The sequence below is a fragment of the Lissotriton helveticus genome, chromosome 7 (assembly GCF_964261635.1).
Source record: "Lissotriton helveticus chromosome 7, aLisHel1.1, whole genome shotgun sequence".
In the NCBI taxonomy this organism is placed as follows: domain Eukaryota; kingdom Metazoa; phylum Chordata; class Amphibia; order Caudata; family Salamandridae; genus Lissotriton; species Lissotriton helveticus.
The window spans coordinates 627,342,740-627,355,510 of record NC_136068.1 but is presented as its reverse complement, the minus strand read 5'-3'; the positions used below and the strand labels follow the sequence as shown (position 1 = coordinate 627,355,510).

Sequence of the window (12,771 nt, the reverse complement as noted above, 5' to 3'; positions counted from 1 at the left end):
CTCCCTACATTATTACCCTTATTTAGCCTCTTGAAAGGTATGTGTTTTCTAAACTTTTCCCATCGTAACTAGATGTGTGCTTCTCTTCTTCATATATCTCTAATTTCCCCCACCTTCCTGCTTGTAGAATGTATCCATCAACCTGCATCTTAGCCTTCACTCTGTTTTCCCCATTTCAGAAAGTTTCTGTAACCTTGATTATCCCACTTTTCCCCTTCCCCTTTCCCTGAACATCCCACTCTCTCTCCCTTTATCTCTTGGCAAGTTCATCTTGCTATAACTGTTAGCTTCCTCTATCTCAGCAGTGATGATCCCCCTCCAAATATATATCTATCATTCTCCTCTATCTCTTGAACTCTCGTTTCCACTCTTTGTATCTCTCATGCTTTCACTTTCTGTAAACATCAAATTCTTTCTGTAACTCCAACCCTTGCCCTCCCTCTGTAACCCCAAGCCTATTTGTCTGTAGCCCAGACATCTCTCTCTACCTTCCATCAGCCTTTCTTCCTAGATGTCTTTATGTACCATGCACCACCTCTATCTCTAAATCTAGTGCTTCTCAATAAACTATAGAACTGTTCTGTATATGTGCAACCCATGGCCTCTCTAGATCAAAATAACCTTCCTTTTTGCCATATTCTTCTTTTTCCCTCCCCTCTAACACCCCTTCGTTCTCTCTGTCAGTATTTGTAACCACAAGGGTCAAAGTCAGCCCTTGGTAAGCTGTAATGTTGGTCTATGCTTGACACGTTTATGCTGGGTTTTACATTAGTCCATAAGGTAGACAAAATACCAAAGTAATCTTTCAAGCGGTGCCCATGCCGATCTCTACTCTATCAGGCTGTCTCCAATATGCCTCTCTTTGTGTGGGTGTCCCCCGGCATCTCTTTTTCAGCCTCTGAGTATTCGTGTGCCAGAGCCTATTGCTCCTTTTTTAGGTCTTGCCTAGCGACACAGCGCATGCGGTGCTCGCCTTGGCGAGATCTATTGTTGTGACTTTTGCGTCCGAAGGGGGTCAGGAGATGTGCACGCGTACGGACAGAAGATGTGCACGCGTACGGGTCATGTGTACGCGTGCACATCTCCTGTCCCGTATGGGTCATGTGTACGTGTGCACCTCTCCTGTCCCTCCCTGTCTCATGATTGCTGTGCCTGCGTGGACGGGAGATGTGCACACGGAGACAGCTTGTTGTTTCCAGGCTCTGCGGCAATTTTGGAGACTGTTGATAAGTAAACAGGGCAGTCTCTGTATGTTTACTGATGGCGGCTTCCAACCCATTGGACCCGGTGCAGCCGTCGGCCGCTGCATTTATGCTGACCCAGTGTATCTGCTCAGGAGTCCTGAGTCAGGTGAGAAACTGGCGCGATAACCGACCTTCGTCCAGTCAGTGTAATGTAACATACATAATGAAATTAGGGAATCCTCATCAACCCAGAGGATGAGCTGCGCCTAACGTCCGATGCTGCTTTCTTTGGAAGTACAGAACAAGGTTCTATTCCCAACGTCTTTCAACATCCTGTGATTCTGGGCAAATCACTTAATCTCTCAGTGCAGAAAGCAACTTGAGTCGGACCTTGTGGAAAATGGTCACATAAATCGCCCCAATGCTTTTGAGTTGAGTTTTGTGCCACCTAAAACTTCAAAAAGTGAAAAAAGCCAAAATATAATTTTTCGACGGCTCCCTTACAGTTCCATTCTGTGCACTACTGTTAACATTTATTTTCCTGATGTAGATCACTAACTGGCAGCCTGCATTGCCCCCTCAACTAACTTGTCACATCCTGTCAACCAAATTTTTACATTTTTGTGTTTTTATTTACTCATTCTATGGATAGCACAAACATCGGAAGTTCTATGTCGTCAAAGTGAAGATGCTTAATGCATGTATCGTTAATTTCTGATAGATACATCTGCCGTGTGGATTCCTCACCTTGTGAATATCCCCTTGCGTCAGCAACATTCGGAAATTCTTTTGTAGCTTCGCGCCGACGTGGATCCGGACGTCACAGAGGCACGGCATCGCACGCGACTCCGCTGACGTCACCGACGCCTATAATAGGCCCACGCCGGCGTGATGACATCAGTTCCCTTTTTTCCGCGTCGTCGATGCTAACGGTTTTCAGGGATCGTACTGTAGCTTACAGTAACTTTGTTACTATTTTCATTGTATTGTGTCTATCTTCATACTTTTCGAGATGTCGTCGAAGAAGACTGGGTTTAAAGCTTGTGGCGAGTGTGGCAAGACTATGTCTATCACCGATCCTCACGAATGCTGTGTCTGGTGTTTAAGCTCCGACCATGATGTCGAGGACTGTCTTTGCTGCAAGAAGATGACGCCGAAAGCTTTGAGAGAGAGAGAGGCGAAACTCCTCGTGGCAAAGCTTAAAAGTAAGAAGATTAAGAAATCTTCGAAGTCTCGATCTCGTCGGTCGAGGTCGAGGTCGAGATCGAGGTCTCGTTCGAGGTCGCACTCGGAGTCGTCTTCGGCTCACGCTTCGAAGTCTTCGAGGAAGAAACACAAGAAGAAGAGCCATGAGTCGCGTCATCATTCTGGGAAGGACTATAGTTCAAGACCGAAGTCCCAGGTCAAACTTCTGAGTAAAGAAGTGGAGATTTCAGAATCGGAATACGATGAGGCTTCGCATCCGGGTTCACCCGAATCTCAGAAACAGGTCCATTCTCCGTGTCCATCCAATCCTTCTGGTCAGGAGGATGAAGGTGAGGAGCAGGGGGCTGATGGAGCCGAAGTTCCAGTACCTGAGGGTTCGTCGACTCCGGTTCCGGCACCCGATGAAGAGGTCGACGTCGTATCGACTCCGCCTCCTCAGGAACAGCCACGAGGTCCATATCCTGAGTTTCCGACCTTCGTCCAGTCAGTGTAATGTAACATACATAATGAAATTAGGGAATCCTCATCAACCCAGAGGATGAGCTGCGCCTCACGTCCGATGCTGCTTTCTTTGGAAGTACAGAACAAGGTTCTATTCCCAACGTCTTTCAACATCCTGTGATTCTGGGCAAATCACTTAATCTCTCAGTGCAGAAAGCAACTTGAGTCGGACCTTGTGGAAAATGGTCACATAAATCGCCCCAATGCTTTTGGGTTGAGTTTTGTGCCACCTAAAACTTCAAAAAGTGAAAAAAGCCAAAATATAATTTTTCGACGGCTCCCTTACAGTTTCATTCTGTGCACTACTGTTAACATTTATTTTCCTGATGTAGATCACTAACTGGCAGCCTGCATTGCCCCCTCAACTAACTTGTCACATCCTGTCAACCAAATTTTTACATTTTTGTGTTTTTATTTACTCATTCTATGGATAGCACAAACATCGGAAGTTCTATGTCGTCAAAGTGAAGATGCTTAATGCATGTATCGTTAATTTCTGATAGATACATCTGCCGTGTGGATTCCTCACCTTGTGAATATCCCCTTGCGTCAGCAACATTCGGAAATTCTTTTGTAGCTTCGCGCCGACGTGGATCCGGACGTCACAGAGGCACGGCATCGCACGCGACTCCGCTGACGTCACCGACGCCTATAATAGGCCCACGCCGGCGTGATGACATCAGTTCCCTTTTTTCCGCGTCGTCGACGCTAACGGTTTTCAGGGATCGTACTGTAGCTTACAGTAACTTTGTTACTATTTTCATTGTATTGTGTCTATCTTCATACTTTTCGAGATGTCGTCGAAGAAGACTGGGTTTAAAGCTTGTGGCGAGTGTGGCAAGACTATGTCTATCACCGATCCTCACGAATGCTGTGTCTGGTGTTTAAGCTCCGACCATGATGTCGAGGACTGTCTTTGCTGCAAGAAGATGACGCCGAAAGCTTTGAGAGAGAGAGAGGCGAAACTCCTCGTGGCAAAGCTTAAAAGTAAGAAGATTAAGAAATCTTCGAAGTCTCGATCTCGTCGGTCTGTGATGTATTCCTATAGGTTCTGAATCGATCCCCCTATTCCTGACCCTATTCTGGTTAAGCAAACTAACAAGTTAACTAAACAGTCAGCCCATGAGACAGAAAACCCCCATGATGCAGATACCGTTATCTGACGCAGTCACACTACGGCACAGGAACGTGTTATCTGATTAAGTCATAACGCTTGCGATCTAATTAGACAAGCGATATTCCTCCAGCCCCTGATAAGGCATACGGAGTTCTCATAACAAATCAAACCTATGACAACCTGGGCAAAACCCTGCGGCCATTGTTTTGATTTCACCGAGATCTACTTGAGGTTCCTCGTTTTAAAAGGAAACGTCAGGGAGGTAGCAGCTTCCAATTTTTAGCTGCCTCATTGTGGAACTCTCTCCCTCTGACTCTGCGACACAGCAGGGACCTCCTCACCTTTAGGAAGACATTCAAAACATTTCTTTTTTCTCAGGTTTATTGTAAGCAGTGATTTGTGTCTTTTATGTATTGTTATGTTTGATTCTCTCCAGCGCCAAGAAGCCTTCGGGCGTATGTGCGCTTAACAAATAAAAAATAACATAACATAACATAACATAAAAGAATGTGCTAACGAGCAAGTCGTATGACATCCTTATTGACGTATCTATGTCCATCCTTACGTCAATCTCGGCACCTTAAAGGTATAAATATTACCGATATTGCCCTATGCAAACACACGCGTGGTGACGAGACGGCGCAGCCATACTTGCCGAAGCGAAGAGCAGAGCAGACCCCGCTGGCGCAGCCCCGCCTTTCTGACGCGCTGAGAGAAGCTGTTTTCTCCTGCCGAGAAATCCAGCACCGGCGTTTCCGGGTAGCCCTCGCAGGCAGCCTGGAATATCGAGACCAGAGACGAGAGATACCATCCCTCATTCAACCTAGATTCCAGGTACAGAACTGAATAACCCCTCACAGAGAATTCTTTAGTTATTCACTTGGCAAAAACAAACTTAACTTAAACTGTAACTTTCTATTCCCGCCCACGTATTAGACTTAGGTCAGGTACACGGGGTAGGCGTATTTAGAAACACCAGTTGAGTACGTTTAGTCAAATGTATATGTGTATGTAATATATTTTATTCATTTTAAAACATCTTATGGCTTAGAAACCATATCAATGTTTTTACAGTATTATTTTATACTATTGCTTTTAATGTATGCACTTTACTTAACTATAAGTATTGCAATAATATCGATCCATTTCTCTTGTATGAGAAAAGAGACTGATCAATAAATAACACCTTTTATTGAACACGCCCGTCTCTTCCTTTTCTCTACATTCTGATGAGACTAAGAATGCACGTACTGACTGAGTAAAATAAATTGCCTTTTGTTCACACGACTCTCGAGATATACTCTTGATTAGGGGAGAGCAAAGTTGTCATGTTCTATGGTTGTCAGAAACTAAATCCCTTCTTGTCTAATCAGGGAAGTTAAGTCCTCCTTGAACATTCGAGAAAGTTTCTAGTGAACTCTGAGCTAAGCTGGCAAACCCAAAACTTTAAGTCTAGTATCGACAGTAGTAGACCTAGTTAACGTCTGGTCTAGGCCTTTACTGCTGTAGGTATTATTCCAATGCGCAGAGCCTATTGGGATGATAGGAACTACACTACATGGCGCCCAACGCGTTTGGAAAGGGCGATAAAACTAACATAAGACATTTAGAGTAACTCAGTCGTGCTTTCTCATTCAGACCCCTTTTCCCAAATACTCCAAAGACGTCTGGAGTGGGTGAAAGGTTATATCCGCCAGACCTCGCAGGAGGGAACTCCTATGTATGGTTCTTGGTACAAATCAACGTTGAAGGATACACGGTTCCAAAATATTGTGCATCTAATCTTTGTTTCCATAAGAAACCTGATCTGCAAACAAAAGAAAAACCCTTTGAGACAGTAAAATGTCAGACAATGAGGATGAAAGAGAGGCAGTTAGATTAGCAACTGAACTCGCAGCAGCTGATGCTACCATGCAAGACGCAGACCCGGATATAATACTCATCCCGGTCATTAAAAGAAAATCTATAACTTTAAAACTTATAGAAAATGGACTGACACCTAGAGGTGGTACAGTCATATTCGTAATTGAGGCACACGAATATCGACAGACAGAGGTATACTATTCATGGATAAATTTTCCAGCAGCAAATCCTGTAACAAAGTACTTCCACTATTACAAAATAGAGGAACCTCCTGAAACGTACACTCCTTTCGAGGAGGTGGAAGTACCACTCAAATTTCAAGAGCATTTGCTCTTATTTGATGGCGCCCTAAAACATAATAATCACATCACCAGGCTCGGTCCTTTAGGTAGACCAGGAGCAACGTGGCCGGTCCTAGCCGGATACACACCACATCCAGACATCGATGGGATGTCTGCACCAAACCTTTTAACACAGCTAAAACAACTAATAAAAATACACAGACAATTAGTCCAATATGTGATGCGGACTTCAACAATTCAGCCAGCGATTAAACTCCCACAGCTGACCCCTAACCAGGGGAACACAAATAAAATTACACCACAGAACATCCAGTCCTGCCTAGGTAAAGTACCGGCTAAACGGGAACAAATACCATTCTGGCTAGCGCAGAAAATCACCCAAATAGAGGCGGTGTTTCCAGACACCACCCCGCTAGAAAAGCACAGGATTCTGACTATCTGTCTCCAATGGGAATCGCACCACACATTGAGGACTGTGACACTTGGGGTACAGTCTTTGCTTCCATCTACACAAAAACGCACGGTGTTCCATCCATTTCGGTAATACCAGATGTGCTAAAACAAATTCAAGATGAATATGGTCCTGAACCCGCTTTAACTCTTGGTATGAAATTACTAAAAGACTTCAAGCAGGTCTCGGCTATATTATTAGCCAACATAAAGGGAGAAGCAGCAAACGTGGCGATCCGCCAGAGGTTAAAAGAGACAGATATAGCAGACCAACCAGCTGAAATTGCCAGAATCATAGAAAAATCCTATGAGGAACTAGGTAGAGATAGTTTAGGTGGAATACCAGTAAAACCGCAACTAATTGAAAGTCCTGAAAAAATATTTTTTAATAATAATTCTACATCACCAAAAAAGAACTGGGATGGAAACAAACAATCCAATCCTAAAGAAAAGAAATTCCAGTCCCGAGGAAGGTCTCCTAGGCGAAGAGAAAAATCTCCGAACCAAAGACACAGGTCACCTCAGAGTGACCCCTCTGGGAAAAGATATAACCTTAGAAATAGGGATAATATTAAAAAGCCTGATAGATATCAAGACATTGATACACGTCCCTCTCAATCTTTTCAGACTTCCTCGCAGAAATCGGAAAGAAGAGGACGATCAGAACAAAGAGAAGAGCACACCAAGTCCAAAGACAAGGAACCTGCTCAGCTAAAAAAGAAATTACAATTTCCAAAAAAGAAGGTAGCCAGTATCAAGGTAGTTAACAATGCCGAGAATACTGAGGACACAACTGAAAAACGGAGAATGGGCTCAGACAATGCTAGACAGCGCAGCAGAAGTGAGCATAGCTCGCAAAGTCCTTATGAATCATCTGGAGACAGTGGACACGAATGAATATCTTCAAGTGGAAACTGCGGACACCAGAGTTAGCAAACCTCACAAAATATACGAAATAACATTGCGTATAGAGGGAGATAAGACTAGGAAAATAAGGGGACTATTTTGGGATAATCTCTCCAAGGGCTATGATATCCTTCTAGCTGAAAAAGACTGGCCACCAGAGTTTGTCAGGGAGTGCCCTCATGGCGAAGAAGTAATTATGCCTGCCTTCTCAAATCAAATTCCAATTCATAAAAAATACACACTTGCCAGAAAGTGGGCAGTAGCTCTAGCTCCTGCTTTATATAAAAATCACGTGGGATGGGATGAGGACTCTCCTCCTCACAAAATCCAGTTAAAATCACAACCTACTGCACAAAGGCAGTACCCAATTAAGCAAGAAGCTAAAAAACAGGTAAATGAAATACTAGATCAGCTAGAATACCAGGGGGTGATTGAAACTTGCACCTCACAAATGAACAACCCTTTGTTTCCGGTCTCCAAACCAGACAATTCATATCGTCTAGTTTTGGATTACCGACACCTTAACACATGTTGCAAAACTTTTGCAGTGCAAAACTCACATAGTGCTGCACTAATGAATAACATAGTGCGCAAAAAATACAAAACAACATTAGACATCTCTAATGGATTCTTTTGTCAAAACAAAGCACCAGAGAGCAGATATTTAACTGCATTCTCAATAAATGGCACTCAAAAACAATTCTGTCGGTTAGCCCAGGGGTACAAGAACAGCCCGGGAGTATTCTCAGCGAGAGTAACGGAATTACTACAAATATATGATGATGAAGCATTATCTTATGTCGATGACATTTACTTAACAGATGATGACTTGGAGACTCACTTGAAAAGAGTGAACACCATAATACTTGGGTTCGCTGCAGAGGGTTACAAATTCAACTTTAAAAAATCCAGAATTGCCCATCTGACAGTCCTGTTCTTAGGATATGAATTATCAAGTGAAGGCAAAAGCCTGGCTGACAATTTCCTAGAGAAATGTGCCGTAATCCAAGCACCTAGAACACTAAAAAACCTACAGTCGATTCTAGGCTTCCTAAATTTCGGAAGAACATACATTGCAAATTACGCAGAAAGGGTCAAACCCCTTTATGATCTGATAAAACCAGATTTTAAAAGATCCAATTGGACTCAAATACACACAGAAATTTTGAGATCCCTACAAACAGACATGCTAATTAAAACAAAATTAGAAACACGTGATAACACACGCAATCTTGTGATTCGAGTCATCCCAGGGAGATGCGGATTCACATACCTGACCTCTAATGAGGGAGAAAAGGTACCAATTGCATTCAAATCACACTTGTACACTAAGGCTGAAATGAAATTCAGCCCAACGGAAAAAATTCTTACCGCAACACAGACAGCTATAGCAAAAGAACGAGCCCTGGCACAAGGTAAACGAATAATAATCGTGACACCAATACCAGCCCTAGAGGCGGTAACAAAGGCAAGCATTCCAAATGCTAAAGCACTCCATCCGAGATGGATACAATGGGCTAATTCTCTTGCTGCAACAGACGTGGCGTACGAATTTGATCCTTACTTAAAAACACAAGAATTTCTCCAATATGAATTTGAATGTCCTCCGCCGACCGAAATTCTGCCTCTAGACCACTACGGCTGTATAATATATACAGACGGATCAGCACAACCCGCAGTGGGGGGTAAGCAAGCTTACAGTGCTGCGTGCGCGATCGTTAAAGGTCGCTGGCACGAAGGGAAATTTAAACCAGCTATCACTAAAACACAATCTTTAGGAGATTGTACAGCTCAGCGAGCTGAACTACTGGCGTTCAAGATGGCGCTTGAAAATACCGATCGAGAATTCCCCACACTCATAGTGTGCGATTCGTATTATTGCGTTCAGTCTTACAATGAATACTTGCAGATCTGGCTTCAGAATGGTTTCAAGGATGCGAAAGGTGGCACAATCAAGCATAAAATGCTCTGGGAACAAGTAGTTCTTTTACAAAAAGAACTACCAAAGACTCACGTGATACATACGCTGAGTCATCAACGTGATGGCGTTCACGTTGTAGGGAATTCATTGGCTGATGAGGCCGCGAAGGCAGCTGTGCAAACGGCTTCCGTAGCTGCCATCACACGGTCAAAAACAAAAATAGACAGCGAAATATTACAAGCTGTCAGCGCTTCAGAAAAGGATCCGATAGAAACACTCCCGAAAGGCTTTCCAGTAAAATACTCATACATAACTGATGCAAACAATGTTCCTTTTGCTCGAATCCCTGGAGTGGGGGATAGGGCAATTCCAAACATGGAACATAGGTTAGGACTAATAATAGCGGCACACAAAGGGCTTGCTTCTATCCATGCTGGCGTCTCAGCCACAGTATCATTATTAAAACAGAGATACTGGTGGCCACAAATGAGAAGACAAACAAGGAACTATGTTCTAGAATGTGAAATATGTCAAAAAATGAAAGTATCAACGGTGAGACGTCCAGCACAGACGCCCCTTCTAATCTCGGATACACCATTAGCCTGTGTTTATCTAGATCACTGCGGTCCCTTACAAAGGGACGGTAACTATAAATATATCTTGGTCGCAGTGGATTCATGCACGAGATTCATATGGATGTGGCCCCAGCGAACGGCTGACGCCAGAACTGTTATAAAAGATTTGCGAGTCTTTATCGGCACATACGCAATTGGCATGCTGCATTCGGACCACGGTCCTGCTTTTAGCTCTAGAGCTTATAAGGAGGCCATGGTCAGCATGGGCGTGACATTGCGGTACTCTTGTCCATTTCACCCTGAGGGGAACGGAATTGTTGAAAGAAAAGACCGTGACATAAAGCAATCTATAACGGCAAAGGTATTAGGTTCGGGGGCTGGGTGGGTCAAACATCTAATAAGTGTCCAACGTAGTCTAAATAACTTGCCAAGAAATTCTCTGAAGGGATTCAGTGCGTACGAATTATTATTTGGAACTAGGATGTTGATCTCTGACATTGATAGTCAGACTTCAGTGGTAGAAGAAAAAAGCTTTGATATCAAAGACCGTTTGGCTATTTTGCAGGACTTAAACAAAACAAGAAAAGACCTGAGCAACATAAAGTTGAAACAACAGCCAACAACCACTGAAGAACCACCACCTGTCCCAGCAAGACCTGTCTGGATTCCAAAAGTCGGGGATCTAGTCAGGGAAAAGATCGCGGTAAAGAAGGAATTTGGGCCTTCTTACAGAAAAGCAGTTCCTGTCTTGTCTGTCAACGGGACAAGATCAGTTGTACTACCGCCACTTGCTGGAAAAAAGGAGAACCGAGTTGTATCCATCGACCTGGTAAAACCACAACATGTGGCCGATAATAAACAGTAGGCCAAGTGGACTCCCAATAAGTAGCAGAACACCAAGGTTTGCTACCAGTACAGAGGTCCTAACGAAGAGGCTCATCACATTCGAAACGCCTACAGAAGAACAACAAGGACTATGCAGCAATGCAATAGAACTCAGACCTCTGAAAACCCAAATAAAAACATTTAGCAGAGACACACCAATCTATAATGAAGTACCAAGTGAAAATGCAAGAAACAGAAATCCTGAACCAATTGGAACAATTGACAGAACTGCATCCGGCTACTTCATAAACTTCGATGATTCCTCTGAAGGCTTCAGTGAATCAAAGACACAGCCATCATCAAAAACCTTTAAAGATAAAGCTAAAGAACTTTTGAAACAACTGAAAGAAACATATCTGATTTCTCCATGGATTGAATTTTGGGTGGGTTTTGGTGCATTTATCCTCATACTTTGGCTCATCATGATACTAACTTTGGGACGCTTCGTTGAGGGAAAATATGCAAAAATGGACACAGCAAGTCAGAAAATCAACTTGATCCTCAAACCACACACATCTTCACACATCGAGAAAAGAGAACTTTCTTCAGTCATCTTCACAGCAAATCCGATACCGGGTGGGGTAGCCTGGGACAACACTGACTATGAAATTTATGGTCCGGTCGAAATCCTGAAATATCCACACCAAATTAAGATCTCTTTGAGTGACTTTGCAAAACCAAGCTCATTTGCTGATGATTGGGACTTCGAAAGCATTAATAATATGATGTCTGACTTAGTAATGTCTGCTAAATTTACCAAACATGATTATTTGCAGGGTTCTACAAATTATGATAGTATGTACTGTTATAACCACTATGGTAACCATTTTTTACATAGATCTGCACAACCTAGAAATGTTTTAAATTATAATCAATGGGAACATTGTGCAACCCCTCCAAAAGGAAGCTCAAGGACCTTCTATGACAAATATTCATACTTTTCAGGTTTTAACACAAGTAATGCTGAAGCATTCTATTTTAAATTGTCAAACAAGACAGGGACAAAGACCATGATAACCAACACAAAATTGATATATTCAGACTCATTCTTTGAAAAAATGAATACTTTTGGTTTTGATTATTGGGACAAGAATGTTGAATTGAAAAGTGTTTGGGGTACAAAAGAATGGCAAGTGCAGGGCATAGAATCTATGTTTAGAGCCTGCATGATCCCAGAACAAATGATATTTTTAAATGACACTGTTCAACAAACCACCTGTCTTGGCCTAGCCAAAATCAAAGACTTAAATAAACCGTCTATTCCAAAGCCAACAATGTTCAGCAATAGCTCTACAGATGAAGAGATAGACGTAAATTATGTATTAAACCAAAACAGAACACATCCTGATTGGAAACAGTGGTTGATCTGGCCCACAGATACAAATAACTGTCAAGATAGATTCCTGAACAAAACACAGGGGTTCAAAATGACCAGGCCAGACTCTAGATATCCCCAAAGACATCACCCAGGGATAATAACCACCTACAGTGTGGGCAAATTATGCCTTCAATGGCTACAAACTTCCACACTGGCAGAAATTAAACAACACCTAACTTTACTTGCTGATGGTGCTGACTTGCGTGATTTCATAATGGGACCACGCAAACAGCGTCAAAAACGTTTCATAGCAGCCTCTGTATATGCAGCATACAATGAGGCCTGGAAGGTTACTCAAATTGAAACAGCAGAGAGAATACGGGAAATTGACCGTATTAATTTGGAAAAATCACTTTCTGTAGTGGACAATGGGTTAATGACTCTGTCCTCCAGAATTTTTTCTTTGGACAGCATTGTGTCTTCAGCAATCGACATATTGTCGCAAGACTTACTGTTATTACAACACGGTCAGTCCCAATTGCG

The 12,771-nt window shown here is 42.9% G+C and overlaps 1 protein-coding gene across 1 annotated transcript in view; it reads left to right on the top strand.

The window, feature by feature from the left end:
- CFAP119 (cilia and flagella associated protein 119) overlaps nucleotides 1-12,771 on the top strand; it is a 107,742-nt gene that overhangs the window by 32,776 nt on the left and 62,195 nt on the right. The window lies entirely within an intron of this gene.